Source organism: Canis aureus, chromosome 5 (assembly GCF_053574225.1).
Source record: "Canis aureus isolate CA01 chromosome 5, VMU_Caureus_v.1.0, whole genome shotgun sequence".
Lineage (NCBI taxonomy): Eukaryota > Metazoa > Chordata > Mammalia > Carnivora > Canidae > Canis > Canis aureus.
In genome coordinates this window covers 33,229,977-33,248,434 of record NC_135615.1, presented here as the reverse complement: position 1 = coordinate 33,248,434, position 18,458 = coordinate 33,229,977, and positions in this window count along the sequence as shown.

Here is an 18,458-nt window from a genome sequence, read left to right as displayed (position 1 = left end):
ATGTACTTTCCTTTCTTATTCTGTTTGTTGTAGCTATTTTAATTCCCCCTTCATTCACTAACTTTTTCAAAGATTTTATTTATTGATTCATGAGAGACACAGAGAGAGGCAGAGACACAGGCAGAGGGAGAAGCAGGTTCCCTGCGGGGAGACTTATGGGGGACTCAATTCCAGGACCCCAGGATCAGATGCTCAACCACTGAGGCACTCAGGTGCCTCTAATAACTAACTTTTATAGGAAGTGGAAGAGAAGAATCAAGAGATATGTAAGTTGGAGTAGATACAACTTGGAGAACCACTGGCTTTGGGTAAGCATGGGCTCAGAAAACAGGTGAATAATGTTCCCCTAAGAGAGCATGGGAATATCCAAGGACAGGAGCAGTTGTAGGGAGAAGATTATTTCATGTGGGGAGCTGTTTAGTATAAAGAACCCTTGGGGCCTCAAGGAAAGATGCCAATGGGCCGCTCTACAGAGACCTTTGGGCTGAAGACACTAATCTGGAAATGATATTCACATAAATAGTACCTTAAGTCATTGATTGTTTGGAAAGGCTTTCTGGGAAAATTAGAGAAAATGAGAAGAGAATGGCATCAGGATTGTACATTGTACGTTCATTGAACGCTTATCACTGAGTGAGAACCAAACGCCGCGGTAGGTCTACATGGACCAGCATGGTAACGTGTGCGTTGGACTTGGCCAGCACAGGGTATCTGTGACCTTGACAACACAAGTATGGGTGGGTGAGGGGTTGGGAGTGCAGAGGCATCCTGGGAGCACATGCAGGAGAGGAGGTGAGATTGAAATATTGGGTTCTTCTTGAAACACCCTTTAGAAACACATAGACTGGTTGAAATAATGCAGTCAGTAGAGAAAAGAGGAAGCAAACGAAAATGAACAGGACTGTATCTCTTAGCATACAATTGAAGCTCAGCACTTGGGGAATCCGTGTATATTCCCTTTTGCACGAAAGGATCATCATGTACTAACTTTTTTGGAGTCTTCCTTCCTTATCAATTTAGCAAAAACACACAATGCTTTTCCATATTATTAAACATTTATTTGTTTCTTTAATTTTGCTTCTTTTCCACCCAATGGGGTGTGCCAGGGCAGGAGGAAGACCGTCCCGGTCATGTACTTCCTGTATTGAATCGTGTATTGGAATAGCTGGAGAACACGTTTTGCTGCTAAAAGAAAATGTTTGAACTATCATTCAGCAGGCATATAAATAGCTGATTTTATATCCTATCATATACGTGTACATGTATTACTTGATAAATTCACTTCTTCAAAGTTTTGTGGTTTTTTCCTACTTATACATTTTTATATCATTAAATAATACCTCTCAGAAGATGTTGGTGAAAGTAACCCCAGATATGTTGCAGGATCTGTTTAGTTGTTACTTTACTTAGTGATTTCCCATCTATGGTGCTGTGCTTTTCTTTTTAATATTTTGAGAGATTCTCACTTGAGGATTAAACCAGTTCCATAAAAGAAGCTGGAAGTCTTCCCCACTTTTCCACTGATGTGTCATAGTTTGTATGATGTGGAAATCACAATTTCTTAGAAAGCTTAAAGGAACCGACCTGGCATAGCAACCTGAGAAGGAATTCAAGGGCAGAGCTATTCTTACATGAAATCTCTGATTTTTTTTCAATATTTTCTTGTTGGTTTTCTTTTTCAGATTTTCTGCTTTTCTGCAATAATTTCACTATTCATATCTTTTCTGGGAAAAAAAAAACATGCATTTTACATAAATTATGTTCATAACCATAGAGTTCTCCAGTGTGTGTTCATGTTTGTACAGGCAGGTGGGATGTCCTTAACATGGTGGATTCAAACACCAGACCTGCGGGTCCAGTGCAGTTTGCATCTCTAGGTCTGGTGCCCTCAACTCCGTGTGTCTGGGTCCTCGTCTTTAGGCCCCGATGGCCATGGCAGTGAGATCACAGGATTATGGTGAGGACTAGTGTGGTAATGCATGCACAGCACTGAGCCATGCCCTGTACGTACACCACCCTTCCGATAAACATGACTTGTCAGTCCCATCAGGATGGCATCAAGCGGCTTGATGACATGCTTGCTCTCGTTGCCAGATGTAGGCCCGAGTATCTTGCCTGTTTCATGTGTACATGCAGGCTTGGGTTGTCTTCCAAAGGAAGGTCCCCAGGCAATTCGAAAAAAGAAACTTGCAAAAGGTAATACAAAAACAAGAGCAACAATGGAAAGCATAAATTCCCAAAAGCATATTGAAAGCCGTAAGCCTAACTTGTACGTGTGCACCAATCGATGTATTTGTCAGATTCTATTGTGTTTCCAGTACTTTCAAAGTCCCTCAATAATCCCTACGTGGTTCTCCTTTTCAGTCGTACATGCCAAGGAAAATACCCCTCCCATTGACTTGGGTATTTTCACTGTGTCTGTGCAGCTTCAGAAAGAATCTGGCCAAGTGGGGAAAAAAATTAGAGAGGGAGACAAACCATGAGAGACCCCTAATTCTGGGAAACACACAAAGGGTTGCAGAAAGGAAGGTGGGTGGGGGGGATGGGGTGATTGGGTGATGGGCCCTGAGGAGGCCACGTGATGGGATGAGCACTGGGGGTTAGAATATATGTTGGCAAGTTGAATATGAACAAAAAAATTATTTAAAAAAAAGAAAGATAATACCTCCCCCCCCCCATTTCCATTTGAAGAGACAGTCATCATGGGGGCTGATTCCAGTTATATTCTGTCAAAAGACGTGGTTAAGTGCCCACGGACCATTGCCACAGCCAGGGCGGGCACATACAGAGCAAGCTCTCACCTCCTCGATAAACAAGTTGGGCCTTCCTGGGTGCTGGGCCCCGCTGCAGGGGGCCGGGCTGCAAACGTGGAGAGGAGAGGTCACAGGTGCCTGAATGCTGTGTGGGGGCCAGGGTTTCTCGGCAAGCGACTTGAGGCAGAAGAGGTGTTTGAACTCTGAACTCTGAAGCCTCCACAACCGCTGCTGTGACCCTTCAGCCTTATCAGAGAAGGGAAATATCTGGGCGCACGCCCAAGGTCACGGGCTGGGGTGCAGGGAAGAGGTTGCCCGACCTTGTCTCTCATCACGATGCGCTGTGCTGTCCTCCCGGCCTTACAGGAGCAGCCTCTGGCTAAGCATTGATTAAACCCACTTTCTGAAAAGGCCCACGGAGCCCACCCCGCCCCCCCCCCCCCGTGCTCTCCTGGAGAGCGACCCGAGAGTCACAGCGCACCTGCCCGGATGCTTCGGGTACAGAACCAGGCTATCGCACAAGCTGTTGGTTTTGTGATTTGGCTGATTAATAGAAAACAGCCAGCCCGCAGTGGGATGCGCCTGCGATCGCACCTCAGGACGCATGGCCGGGCTCAGATCCCTACCTGGGCCCTCAGCCACACGGGCGGGCGGCCTGGCCTGGTCCAGGATGCGCGGCCCGGCAGGTGCCCAGCAGGTGTGGCCTGGCAGGTGTGGCCCGGCAGGTGGGCCTGCATGGCTCCGGGCCCTCTCCTCCCACGTGGAGCCCGCCTCTTACAAGGGGACTTGCCCTGATCCACTTCTGTAAACCTCGAGGCCCAGGCTCCCGGGGCTGCAGGCGCCCAGCTCTGCCTGCGACCCGTTGGCCACACCCGGCTCCGACTCGGGAGCACAGAAAGCCCACAGGCTGCGGTCCCTGGGTCCCGCCCTGCGTTAACCCTCCACGCCGGTGACTGCTTGCTCCCCACCTGCTCCCTGCAGCCTCTGCAACATGGTTCTAGATTGATGAGGCGAGGAGGGAGGTGCTACTTTGTGGACCCCCTCAAACCTTCAAGGCTAGCGCAAGGGGTATGTGTTCAAATTCAGCGTCAGCCATCCAGAGGTTCTCTTATAGAGGAACTGGTTCCTTGGCTAAAATAAAACCACCGCCTCACATGAGGAGCGAGTCAGCAAACCCTCTTAGGTAATTCTGATAATTCTGGTAAGAAATTCTAATTTCTTTTTAGGTTTTCACATTTTCAATCTCTCTTCTCTAAATATGTACAAAATCCTCTTTCTTCTATTCCTTTCTCTTTTTTTAAGATTTTATTCGTTCACTGGGCAGAAACGGAGATTAGAAACAGCAGGGAGGGACGGGGGGAGAGGGAGGAGCAGGGTCCCTCAGGGAGCCGGACGCAGGGCTCAATCCCAGGACCCCGGGGCAGACGCAGATGCTTAAACAGCTGAACCACTCAGGTACCCCTGTTTCCTTTGTTTTATATGAAACAAGCTCTTCAATTAGAAATGAAGCAAACTCAACAGATGGAAATCCACCTGAAGCAAACAAAAATAAAGGGATTGCTAAGATGCTTACATCTGATTCTACAAAAATTACACTTTGGTTTCCCAGGACTGATAGAGTCTGTGGGCCCACTCGCGGCTGCTTCTCCTCCCACCCTACTATCAGCACCCACAGGTGGGGCCATCCTAGACACCAGAGACAGTCTCCAGGATGTTTGAGGCCTTCCTCTTTGTGGGAACAAAATGCTCTAGTGCACTCTGACTTCTGTTGGAAGACATACCAGCCACACAGAGAAAATCATAAATGAAGACGCAGCATCAACCTTTTGAATAAATTTCTACAAAGTCTCTGAAAAAAAAAAAAAAAAGTACAATTCACATCTTCTGTGCCCCGAAGAGGAAAATCCTAAAGGAGATGTTCATCCAGGTGGAGAAACAACCGCCCCTCCAACGCCACCCACCGGACAGACGTCCTCACAGGGACCTCGCTGCTCCCCACCCATGGGCACCGGGGTCCACTGCAGGCCCTTCCTGGGAATCTGCTCCGCGCATCTGCTGTGAGCAGACGCTCACTGGTATCAGCAATGTCCTTCCTTGACGGTAAGTTTGCCTGGTGTTTACAGAAGGGGAACCTCTTGAAATCCTCTCCTCGCAGATCCTGAGGATGGATGGTCACCCAATTGGCACATATTTTTAAAATCCTAAAATTCCGTAAAGTCTTGGAAACAACACCTTGGTAATTGTATTTAACGACTGGTTATTTGGAAGAGAACAGGACATTGTAAATGTAACCAAGATCTGAGAGGGGGGAAAGGGGGTCACAGCCGACTGTGCTAAGCCCCGATGGAGAAATGCACGGTGGCCTCCCTCTGAGACGGCGCCCGGGCTCCAGGCCTCTTCCCGCTGCGGAGACAGACCCGGGGGCCACGCACCCAGCAGGACTCCCAGCCGCACCCAGAACTGCCGAGTCTGGACCCGCCCAGGCACACGCGCTGCCTGGACCTCGGGCCGGCACCTCGTGGAAGTGCAGGACACGTCGCATTTTGCACTCTCATCAACGCTCTTAGCACGCCAGGTTCTGCCTCAGTCCGTTTTCTAGAGAACCTGGTATAAGAAAGTAATATTTTTTTGCAACAGTTTCATCTGTCAAAGAAAAACAGGTCTTTTGAAAAAGTATGTGAAATTAGCCCGAACTTATTAAATGGAATACCGAAGCATGCACTTCAGAATTTCTGAAGTTTTTCCCACACAACGTGCACTTTGAAAAGACATGTGAACCATTCAAGCACTTTATTAGTCTCTTGTTACCCGTGATGAGCCAATATTTACCATATAATTATTTACAGCTTTGCTAATAATATGGGAACTAATAAAAATCTTTGTGTAGGCAGAGTAATTACGTTGGGTCACCTTGAAGATTATATTATTAGTTGGCCTCCAGCAGGTGTTCATTTCATCTGATTTATATCATTTTTACTTATGTCTGTTACATTTCATCAAAGCATAGTAATTATGTAAATAGCAAAGTAAATTCTGCAGAATATCATAAAATGATAATCATAGGCTTGGTGAACATATGAATAAGGTACCAGTCCTCTATTTTCATGGTACAATAAATAAATATCTGAGAACTGTTCCCCATAAGTTGTAGAACAAAGACATTGGTAAATGCTAAAGGCACAATACGTATAAATAGAAAATAGAATTTATTATTCTGCTCACTAGAAAAATAAATTGTTCGATTTATCAATATAAAATCATTAGATTTAACCACTTACTTATCTAGGATGTGTGAAAGAAATATTTTTCTTGGGCTTGATTTAAAATTATCAGCTATGATTTTGCATGGTCTTCTTGTTCTCATCGTTCAATGCCAAAAGTAACGCATTTCCAGGAGCCAACAACTATTACACAATCCCGGAGAAATAAAACTTGCTACAGATGAGGCATGTTGCATTACATCTCAGATTTAATTTTTGCACTCTATTGTCAGCAACATATTCTGATGTCGATACAGAAGATTTTCCGTTTGTAAACATATAAACAGGTTTTAATTCCATTTTATTTTTACGGTGGGTGGTTTCCGAACGCATCAAGCCTTGGTCGTCTAGTGAAACCGGAAAATAAGATCATCACATAGAATGTCACCCAGATTTTTGTAAGTATTATTTTCATTCAGAAAATCAACAATTCCATGAAAAATAGAACTAGATTAGAACTGTGGGGGATAAATGTCTTGCTGTTAAAATCACCCAATCTATGGTATTTTTATTATGGCAACCTGAACTAAGGTAAGCTCCTATTATTTTTATGGTGTATTATAATTACATTTGCTTGTACCTTATGACCACATAAGGTGCTAAGTGAATTGTAAGCTCCTCCCAGACTGTCCACTGGAAAACAGACTGTAAATCATTATTATTAAGTTAGTCAACGCATAGATTTGTTTCCATTATCAACAGATCACTCATGAGACAAGACAAAAAATGAAATATCTCCTCCTTCAATCTGCCTTCCTCCTTCTCACTACATTATAAAACAACAATAAGCGTTTTTTTTAAAAGAGTGTCAAATTTGAGAAGTATTTCATGTTCCACTTGATATTTCTTTTCTTATTGGTATTTTTAAGTCCTGTCGCTCGCTGAACCCCAACGAGATATTAAGAATTCCAAAGAATCTTCACCTGCCTGGCAAATGCTTGGATGGGTTGCATCGCGAGCGTAAACGTCCCGATCCAGACCTCCTTTCCTCAACATCAGTGGACGTGTGGAAAGATTTGAGTAGAAAAAAAAAAGCTCCAATTTTTACAGAGCCTCAAAAAATATTTTCAGTTCTTCCTTTCCTGGAAAATATAGTCCAATTTCAGACTTGCTTTCAACTGACACACCACGACCTCACCTGCTGTTCAGATGCCATTTCATCTTTTTCCTTTCCTTCCGCAAGAGCTTTAGCAGAATTAAGCTACCTTTTCCACTTATACGCTAGAAATCCTCCTTATGTCTGAGTTGACATTTAAAATATTTAATAGGAGAAGGTACTCAGGGAACCGGCAAGCAGGACAGACACCCTAGGAAGCCAGAGTGGGAAGGCGAAAAGATTGTAGGCCCAGCTGTATCTACTGTGGGTCTCCGCCGGGAGATGTTTAGCCATCTCTTCCTTGCAGTTCTGGTTTGAGGCTGTTTGTACCCACCTCCCACCTTCCACACATTGAGTCCGAACCCCCAAGGTGATGGTGTTAGGAGGGGGAGCCCATGAGGGTGATGAGGTCCATGGGGTAGAGCCCCGGTGTGGGATAGTGTCCTCTTAAAAGGGGCCCCAGGGAGCCCCCTCGTCCCTTCCCCACATGAGGACACAGTGAGAAGATCCCGTCTGTGAACTGGGAAACGGAGTCTCACCAGTCACAGAATCTTCCAGCACCTGGATCTTGGATTCCCAGCCCCCAAAGCTGTGGGGGATAAACGTCTTGCTGTTAAAATCACCCAATCTATGGTATTTTTATTATGGCAACCTGAGCTAAGGTAAGCTCCTATTATTTTTATGGTGTATTATAAATACATTTGCTTGTACCTTATGACCACAAGTGAATTGTAAACTCCTCCAAGACTTAATACACACCTATTTTTACGACACCTAATACGTCTGAAATATGAGAGAGAGAGACAAAAAATAAAAGAGAGAGAGAAAAAAAGAACATTTTACATGACTATTTGCTAAGTGAATAGACTGAGTTTCCTCTAGAAAACGTCATTGAGATTTTGGCGGCAATTGCCACGGTTAGGAGAGACAGAGTCAGGTTGGATGAGACAGTCCAGTGGTTCGATGCTATGAATTCCAAGGAAAAATTCATCAAAACAGTGACTCAGTGTCCTGAGAGAAAATGAGCTAGCATCATTCTGTTCTCTGACATGGAAGACATCCGTGTGGGGACACCATCAGATGTTCAGAGCCAGGTACGCTGACATGAGCACTTCGGGGACTTAACACAGCACCCACGGACTCTTCTCTGCTGGGGTGATTTTGTTTAGCCATACATCCGGTCTTTGAATTTTCTAATTAAATTCCAAACATTCCAAACATTAAATTAAATTCCAAACATTAAATGTAGACACGGACAGCATAGGCATCTCCACAAAACCGAGGAATACCAGGGAAGGAGAAACACTCCCTCATTGCTCATTTCCTTCCAGGGTGGGACATAGTCCCAAATCCCAGTGATGGAGCCTGCATCCCTTTCTGTCTCTGGGCATAATGATCGTTGATCAGGTTTACGTGGTCTAAGAGCTTGAGGAGATAGGACTGGGGAGACGCGATCTTGAGTCACCCACACGTAGACGCCAACGTCACCCAAAGCAGGTGGACCGCCCGGCACACTGCTCCTGCCCAGTGACCCGAGATGCACCTGCAAGGGATGAGTTGGGGTTTTTGTTTCGTGGCGATGAAATACTCTGGAACTCGATGTGTGTGACTGCATAATATTAGAAGGTGCAGAGTCCCACGAGATTGTTTTAGATCGTGGTTTGGGGAACAGTGGATGGTGAAGCGGGAGTATGAGGAGCCCGCGCTCTTGTGCGCACACCGGGGAGAGGAGGCTTCTGCGAGCCCGGGGGCGCCCCCGCTGGGCTCCCGCTCGGCAGCATCTAGAACTCCAGTCGCGGGCTCGTGAACCGTGAGAGGCGCCTGGCTGCTGGGCCAGCCTCCTGTCCGTGGCACCACCGAACCCCCTGGAAATGATGCATAAAACAAGCAAACGAAGACTCCGAAGGGAAAAAAAAGGCAGAGAACGGGGGAGGGATCTTCGGACCCAAAGAGAAACGCGGTGGTGACCCCTGGGCTCTCTTGTTGCCTCACACATTCCAGATGTGTTGCTGAGGAAGCCACAGCCCAGAAACACCAATGGGTACAAACAAAAAAAGAGGATCAAAAACCTGGAAACGAGCAGCCTACCGAGACAATGATGGTGACAGGCGGGACAAGCCCCGAGAGAGGGCCGTGGCCGCCAAGGATGAGGTCCGAGCTGCGAGGGGCCCCAGCACGCACCTGCTGCCAGCGGAGCAGAAGTCACACAGCCAAGGCCTGGTGGGGCAGGAGATACGGGGTCCCTCACACAGCATGCCAGCCCCTCGGGAAAACAATTTGGCCCAGATTCTTACAAAAGTGACCATGTCATGGGCCGATGACCCAGCATTTGCACTCCTGGGATTTCTTTCAGAGCAACAAAGAGTTTTGTTTCACCTAAAAATAAAAATGTGTCATGTCTTTGCAGCAGCTTCATGTTCACAATCAAACCCTAGAACAACCCAGACGTCCTCCCGCAGGTGACCAGGCGCAGTGGTCCACTCGCGCGTGGAGCATCACTCAGCACCAGAAAGGAAATGACCCCTAACACGCCAGGAACCTGGACGAAGCCGGGAGATGCTGAGGGATGAAAAAGCCAATCCCAAGGGGGGCCGACTGCATGATGCTGTTTCCATAACATCCTTAGAATGACGCCGTTCTAGAAGGGAAGAACGGGCATGGGGGGTGATGGGTTAGGGAGTGCAAGGCGGGGCAGGGGGCGAGGGGGGCAGAGGGGAAGGGAGTGTGTCCAGACGGTGACACAGGGATGTTTGCCAGGATGGAAAAGTGTACCTTGACCGTATCACAATCAGCGTCTGGGTTGTGATGCTTATTGCGCCATAGATTTGCAAGGTGCTGTCACTGGGGAAAATCAGGAGACGGATACTCTATAACCACAGGTGAATCTACAATGATCACAAAATAAAAAGTCTGATTTAAAATATTCTTGCTGGGGATCCCTGGGTGGCTCAGCGGTTTGGCGCCTGCATTTGGCCCAGGGCGCGATCCTGGAGTCCCAGGATCGAGTCCCACATCGGAGTCCCGCATCGGGGTCCCTGCATGGAGCCTGCTTCTCCCTCTGCCTGTGTCTCTGCCTCTCTCTCTCTCTCTCTCTCTGTGTCTATCATAAATAAATAAATAAATAAATAAATAAATAAATAAATAAATAAATTTTTTTAAAAAATAAAATAAAATAAAATATTCTTGCTTAGTACGCCTGTGGGGCTCAGCAACAACTGAGCATCTGCCTTCGGCCCAGGACATGACCCAGGTCCCCGGATTGAGTCCCATGTCAGGCTCCCCGCATGGAGCCTGCTTCTCCCTCTGCCTGTGTCTCTGCCTCTCTCTCTGTGTCTCTCATGAATAGATAAATAAAATCTTAAAAAAACAAAAATAAAATAAAATAAATTAAAATATTCTTGCTTTAAGTTCCCAGTTGTTTCAAGTTGTTTCCATATAAAAACACTGGAATGCTGACTCTTAACTCTAGGAAGCAAACGGAGGGTGGCTGGAGGCGGGGATGTGGTAACCGGAGAACGGGCATGATGGAGGGCACGTGTTACCTGCAATGATGAACTGTTGAACTCTACATCTGAAACCAGTGATGTACTATATGTTGGCTAATTGAATTAAAACAACAACAACAACAACACTGGAAGGCTGAAGAGGTAGGTGGCACAAGCTGACAAGACATGGATCCTGGCCCGTCCCCTGGGCAAAGCCCTATCAGCATCTGGTAGAGTAAGTAGTGACGTTCAAGTGCAATTGATGCATTAAAAAAAAAAAAAAATCACAATAAGACGATGGAGAGCAGACGCATCTGAGTAGGCAGACCGGGGCGTCTGGTGTGGGTGGGCGCACAGGTGAATGCCCCACCTTCCCGTCAGGAGCCTGGGTGCTGCTCTCCTCTCCCAGTGCTGGCTCCATCACTGAGGCTGTGTCCCCTGTGTGCTAGAGAAGGGGGCACAAGAGGGCGACAGACAGGGCAGCCAGTGGCTGGACGGAAATTGCCGGATGAGGACAGACACACAGCACGGTCAGTGGTCATCTCAGACAGACATGCGCAAGGCTGCAGGCCTCAGACAGGAGACAGAGCCTGGCTGCAGGTGTGCACGTGACACCCAACGGGGTCGGCACACCACACCTGGAAACCAGCCGCGGGCCACTCTTTCTGAGTTACACGAGCCTTTCTGGCTCTGGGAGCCACAACCTCTATCACAGTGGTTGTTCCAGAAGCAACACCATTTACCATCTTGTGATTTTTACCTTTGATGGGCAAATTGTGATGTTAGTTCACACAGGATGCCTTCCGAAGGCCTCCATGCTGCAGAACCTTCTAGAAGCGCATCGGTGTGAGGAAGCTCCCCGTACCTTCCTTATTCCAGCATGTTCCTTCTCAAGGCCTCTGCTGGCTGCCCAAGGTTGCAAGCTCATGGGAAGGGGGGACAAAGTGGAAATTCTGGAATGTAGGAGCACATGGACACAACGTGGGAGTCATTGACTTCCTGAGTCTCACGGGTATTTTCATGCATAATAAGGTAGATTCCAGAGGAGACATAAGATCTTATTTCGCCCTCTGTCTATAAGGCAAAGAGAACGGTTCTGCATTATTTACCCGAGTGTGGATTCATGCTAGGACCTCTTCCAGCAGTGTGGCATGTCCTTGGGTGGAAAACTGGGGATACAGATATGGAGGGGTGTCCCATCCAGTCTCTGGCAGGATGTTCACCTGGGTTTGAAGTGGACAGATGATTCCGGGCCCTTGTGGGTCACCTCCATGCGCGGCAGGAAAAGTAACTCTCCAGGCCTACCGTGTGCACCTCTACAGGAAGGCTCCAGACTGTGCAGAGCCCTGCGACCTCAGCACATTGTTCAGACTCTGCTCGTCAAAGACACCCCTTTGTGCTGCATCCCCTGCACATCCTGCAGCCTCCCTCAGTGCCTAGCACTTGGGGTGCTCCTGTCTCTGTGAGTCCAGAGAGAAAATGAATCTGAAAAAGGAACTGGGAGAAGCAGAACTCATCCCGTTAACCTCACTCAAAGGCCACCACCTTTGCTTCACCAGCAAAGACCTGAAATTCCTTTCTTTCATCTGCTAAGAAAAGAGAGAATAAGGGTTGCATCAAACAATCAGGCAGAAATGTTCATTGAAAAAACAAAACCCAGGAGAAGATAGCGATCTTGTTGCCTGTGTTTCAGAATTTCCACTTTTCCCTGTCAACACGTGGTGGGCTGCAGGGGACGAAACCGACCTCCACCACTGCGTTAGCTCTTCTCTCTGCAGGGGGGGTGGGCGCCCTGTGGTCGGGTGCTGTGGCCACCGTGGTCACCATGGTTGCCGGCCCAGAACTCCTGGTGGCACAACGATCTCAGCCCCGACAGCTGAGCCCTTCCTGCCGTGGGCCAAGTGCATCTGCCCGCATCTCACTGTGGACATGATGGGGCATTTTGATGAGAGAAATTCAGCTCTCCAGATGAGCAAGAAATAAATCTTTCTAAAATATTTCCAACTTTGATCTACCTCTATTTTAATGCATTTGGAATGACCAAAGCTGGTGGCCTCACTGGCGGAGGTGTTCTGAGATCTTCAATGACACCTGCCTGTTTCGTAGGCTTCTGAGAACCATGTAATGAGAGCCACAAATGAAGAGAGGTCCAAACAAAATGTGTGCATACAGAGCCCTTGGCAAGACTCAAATCAAGCTGTTTTACACAGTTTTTTTTTTTTATTTTAAGATTTTATTTACTTATTCATGAGAGACACACAGAGAGAGGCAGAGACACAGGCAGAGGGAAAAGCAGGTTCCATGCAGGGAGCCTGATGCGGGACTCGATCCCAGGACCCTGGGGTCACACCCTTAGCCGAAGGTAGACGTTCAATTGCTGAGCCACCCAGGCACACCCTGTTTTTCACAATTTAAAGGCAAAGGAGGAGAAAAAATGCCAAGCCCTGCAAAGTAAGCCTGCACATGCATGTAACCGAGGCCACTCCCAAACACACCCGGGGGAGATTGGCAAAATCCTAATTTTATTACCCAGAACGAGGGTTGCACGGTGGTTGAGAGAGAATGTCATTAGCTTTGTCTTCTCAATTTTTCACACACAGGAAGGAGAAACTGTGAGAAATGTTGGTTTGGCCCCTTCACACTTAGGGTAAGGTCGTTGTTCTTGATGATTAAGCACTGTAATTACAGACCTTCCCCCACATCTGCTCCAATATTCAGAGACTCAAGACATCACATCATTACCTCTCTCTTCAGGTTGCTATACGAGAATACTTGACACGTCCTATTTCACCAACTTGAAATTTTAAAAATGAGGCCAAATAAATGTTAATATTAAATTAAAGAACTCCTCGTATGCATCCCGCCTATTGCAGGATGGTTCTACTTCTCTGTATGGGGCTCCAGAGCTGAGAGTGGGGACTCATCCTGCAGGAAGGCACGCCTCCCCCAGAGGGCCCCTCCCCACCGGCTGTCACACCTTTGGTGGCAGGTCAGCCTCTGCGTCTGTGGCAGAGACCCAGGAGCCATCAAGAGGAGAGACAGGAGATGGGCTTCCCCTCGTGTCCACGGGCCTCACTGCCCCATTCCATCACACAGTTGCACCCAACCTGGACATGCACACACCCTACCTCATGCTGGGGTGCAGGTGCTGAATCTACAACTAGCCCTCCCCTGGGCAGTGAGGGTCCCCTCTTTCCTTGTGTGTCTCTGTGTTCTACCTGTTGAAGAATCACAAAGTCCATGAGGACACAGAGGCTCAGAGGAACCCTGAGCAGTTTACTCTCAATGACCACACATGTCTCTTGGCCTCCCCAGACTTGTCCATCTTGTCCCCAGTCCCACAGAAACCCCTTCCTCCTTAGACTCAAGCTCCAGCTAATCTCCTGCCCTTGGGATGACCTCTAAGAATACCCATTGCCTTGACTCCATGGTCGGAGGCACCCCCAAAGCTTGCTCACCTCTTTCTGTGCTCTCTGGTACAGGAGAGCACAGGTTTACCCACAGGCATGCCACTGACCCCTGTGCTGGGTGCCCACTCTCTTCAGGAGACCTCAACTTATGCCAGTATTCACCCAACAGGGGTGAGGTCTGTATCCCCACTCACCTGGGTCCTATAGCACCTGGCTGGGCTTGGGGTCTTTGAGCCAGCCCACATAAAACCAGCCTTCCCCCCCTTGGCTGTGAGCATGCTGAGAAGTAAAAGTGTGAGAGACCAAGGTGTCACTTGCATTGTTGATACAGGCCAGGATCGGGTTAGCAGCTGGATGTGAGAGCCACAGGACCAGACGTAGGCAGATGTTTCCCCAGTGCTGACTCATACTGGGAAAGGAATATGGTAAGACTCAGCATGACCTGATGACATGTTTTAACATTTACTTACCACAGTCACGTGACCTAATGTTATTATTCTTGCCACAGGGAAAAAATATGTTGATTATAGGAAAAATCAGTTAAAAATAATAGTACTGGGATGCCTGGGTGGCTCAGTGGTTGAGCATCTGCCTTTGGCTCAGGTCATGACCCTGGGGTCCTGGGATCGAGTCTGCCTCGGGCTCCCTGCATGAAGCCTGCTTTTCCCTCTGCCTGTGTCTCTGCCTCTCTCTGTGTTTCTCAAGAATAAGTAAATAAAATCTTAAAAATAATAATTGTACTATTTTTAACTAATATCCTATACTTATCTTTGCCTCTCTTCCAGCATTGTATAGAAGTTTGTTGGTCGCAATTCAGTTTATAATTCAATACGGGAGTTTCATAATATATATTTTTTAAAAAGATCCTCACAGAAGTGAAGGTCGAACAGATACCACCCCGAGAGATAAGATACTGTATAAGTCAACCTGTAAAATCTCGGATTGCTCCCCCTGGACAGAGGCAGACAGTGTCATCCCTCAACTGGGTGAAAGAAAATGGCTTGAGGTGGGTCAGCAATTATCTTGAAATCTAAGTTTAGAAAGAAGGATGCATGGATGTTGGGCAGCAGGTGGATTTTTTATTATTTTGGGTCCTGAGCACTTCCTTCCCTTTGAGGGTCAACTTTGGAGAGCGGGAGGCGAGGACCTGCCCACTGTGGCAGCCCAGGGCAAGATGCCCACTCGTCCTGGTGGTAGGGCATGGGCCAGATGTTTTTCTGACCAGACATCTTTCCTGTAATTTGGATCTTAGGGGATCAGTTAGAGGAAAGGAAGAGGGGACATTTAAAGATTACCTGCCCTGCCTCCCGTGGAGGGGGGACCGGTGGTAAGTGGCCGGAGGTGACACACTGACACATCGTCAGCAGCAGGTCGGACCCTAACCAAGCAGCCAGGAAGTTCCTTCTCTGCCTGAAGCATCGGAGCTGGGATGGGCAGTCCGCAACCCAAGACCTCAGCAATCAAGTCTGCTCGGGCTCCCGAGATGGGACAGGTCCCGGAGCGGGTGCATGTAAAAAGTGAATAACCAGGAAACCCGGGTGGCGCATGTAAAGGGCCAATTATCTGCTCGACTGCCGCTGTGTGGTTTTGAAATCAGTACCAAGGCCTCAAAGGTTTTTGGATTAAACATCTCGATTCTGGTACCAACGTGTGCTTTATTGGTCACTTTAAAGGTGGATGAGGGGAAGAAAATAAGTAGATACATCTTGCTTTGGTCAGATGTATCATTAAGAAGAGAAAAATCATATTTCCCTTGAAAAATTTCGTTGCTGACATCGACCTGTAGTGGTTTGATGTTGTATTTTATTATTCTTAAGTCAGGTAAATATTTGGAAAATAAAACACGTTTGTATTATTTTCCATAATGGCAGTAAGAATACTGAGAGTCAGTGATGTTTTCTGCGCACTTGAAAATAAGAGACTGTAATTGAAAATCTTGTTAAAAGTATAACATATTTTCCCATAGAATTAGTGAATAGCATGTTAAAACCCTGTAGGAATTCTCAGAAAACAACCTTGTTAGAAAAAGCCTATTTGTGTTTTACTACTTCTCAATTTTAAATTATTCATTCTTGCAAAGCATACTTTTACTGCAGTTCATTAATTTTGGGAATCTATAGGTCTGTAGAACTCGATTTCTTTAATCATGCATGTAAAATTAATTATTAGAATGTTTTTATTTTGCTGATTTCAGCAAGTGCGCGGAACCACACAAGATAGCCTTCAGCAAAATATGTAGCATCTAGCAGAAAAAGGAAAAATGATTCTTGCTTTTTCTTAAAATGAATTTTCTGTTTCAATAACTTGTATTCAAATCATTAGGGCAAACACATCGCTCTATTTTCTTGTGTTATATTCTCAGCAGAAAATTGGAAAGAACAACACTTGCACCCATCCTAAAATATTTAACCATGCCCTGCATAATGTAAGTCAGCTTCCTAATCACGTAGGCCTGTTTTCCAGGTAAAGGCATATTAATTAAAGGGAGTTTTAAGTAAATCAAGCACTTGTATCAATGACATTTTCGCCATTAAACACATAGTCTTGAAAAATCTAACATGGAAATGATCACAGGAAACATTGTAACGCAGAAAAATAAAATTGTACTTGGACTTGAGTATAGTAATAACTTCCTCACCTTAGATGCGAATGACATAAAATTCTATTAAGTATGACTTGAAAATGTTGGCTGCATTTGGCACCATTTTTAGGACAGAGATAACCGTTACTTTGGAACGTGGACACCAAAGGTTCCCATGAAATTCTCGTAGAACGCGGCATAAACCAGGCAGCGAGTGGCGGATGGCGAGCGATCAAGGTGAGACTCAGTTCCAAGACTCAAGTGCCCAACACGGGGGCGCTGAAGCATGGACCCCAGCAGCCCTGTGATCTCCCGACCCAACGCTCAGAGGGCCCTGCGCTCTCGCCCTCCCGTTCGAGATTATATACGATACACTAAACGTTTGTGTGGATTTCTGTAAGCAGAGAGCTGTGTGTACCCTTATCCTTTCTGTTCTTCAGACCTTTATAAAAATATCGTAGACAGCACTCTTATTTTATGATTCCCTTTTCTCATTACAAGAATAAGAACGCCAATCACAGCTGGGGAAACAAATTCAAGAAAGACGGAGGAAATTCTATGGCCCCTTCACTGCCTTTTGCTGGTTTTGTAAAGCCACCTCAGACTTCCGCCTTCCCCACGGCCACCTGCACAGGGCAGGGGCACAGGGCAGGTGCACAGGACAGGTGCACGGGGCAGAGGCACAGGGCAGGTGCACGGGGCAGAGGCACAGGGCAGGTGCACGGGGCAGGTGCACGGGGCAGGTGCATGGGGCAGAGGCACAGGGCAGGTGCACAGGGCAGGTGCACGGGGCAGGTGCACAGGGTAGGGGCACAGGGCAGGTGCATGGGGCAGGGGCACGGGGCAGGTGCATGGGGCAGAGGCACAGGGCAGGTGCATGGGGCAGGTACATGGGGCAGATGCACGGGGAAGGGGCAGAGGGCAGGTGCATGGTGCAGGGGCACAGGGCAGGGGCACAGGGCAGGTGCACGGGGCAGAGGGACAGGGCAGGGGCACAGGGCAAGGGCACGGGGCAGGTGCACGGGGTAGGGGCACAGGGCAAGTTCATGGGGCAGGTGCACGGGGCAGGTGCATGGGGTAGGGGCACAGGGCAGGTGCATGGGGCAGGTGCACAGGGCAGGAGCACAGGGCAGGAGCGCCCCCCTCATCTCCATCCCCAGGCTGCTTCTGTTGTCTCTGGTCACCTACAACCGGGACCCTTCTGAGTGCATCACAATCTGATTTTCTGAAAATGACAAGCCAGGAGAACTCTCATACTTTCTCTATATCCTTTGGGGAGGGGATGGTCCAGAGGGACAGTTTTCAGGTAAAAGGGAAAAAACTTAAAAACATATTTGGAATTGGGCTAGGGGAATTTTTGTTGGAATCCCATTGATTCTGAACGTAACATAAAGAAGGATTAAGTGGATGGGCTTGGCGTATTGAGCAGGAGCCCATCCTAAATTATTTATGAAGCTTGTCTCTGGATCTTACATTTAGCCACAAAGCCTCACCAAAATAACTTGAAATAACACAAAATGTATTTTTGATCCAACTGAACTCTGAATGACAGACCGAGTTGCTTAACCAGCTGTCCTCCGAGCCTGTGCATTTATTAGGAAATCAAATTCTTTCTTAAATATTCTAATTACATACTGAAATTCTCCATTCAGTTTCCTTTTAATTTCCCTGTCTGACGACTCAAATAGTTGACTATTCCTTCTATTCTGTTCTTTGCTTTCTTTTCACTTTCAGACATTTGCTTTTGTCTCTGGTATGGCAAGTGTTCTTAAAATTAAATTCTAGACACTGTGCACACACAAAAAAATGTACAGCGAATCTGACACGCTGAATTATGTTTTCTTCCTAGTAGGATTTTGTTTTGTGTCTGGCA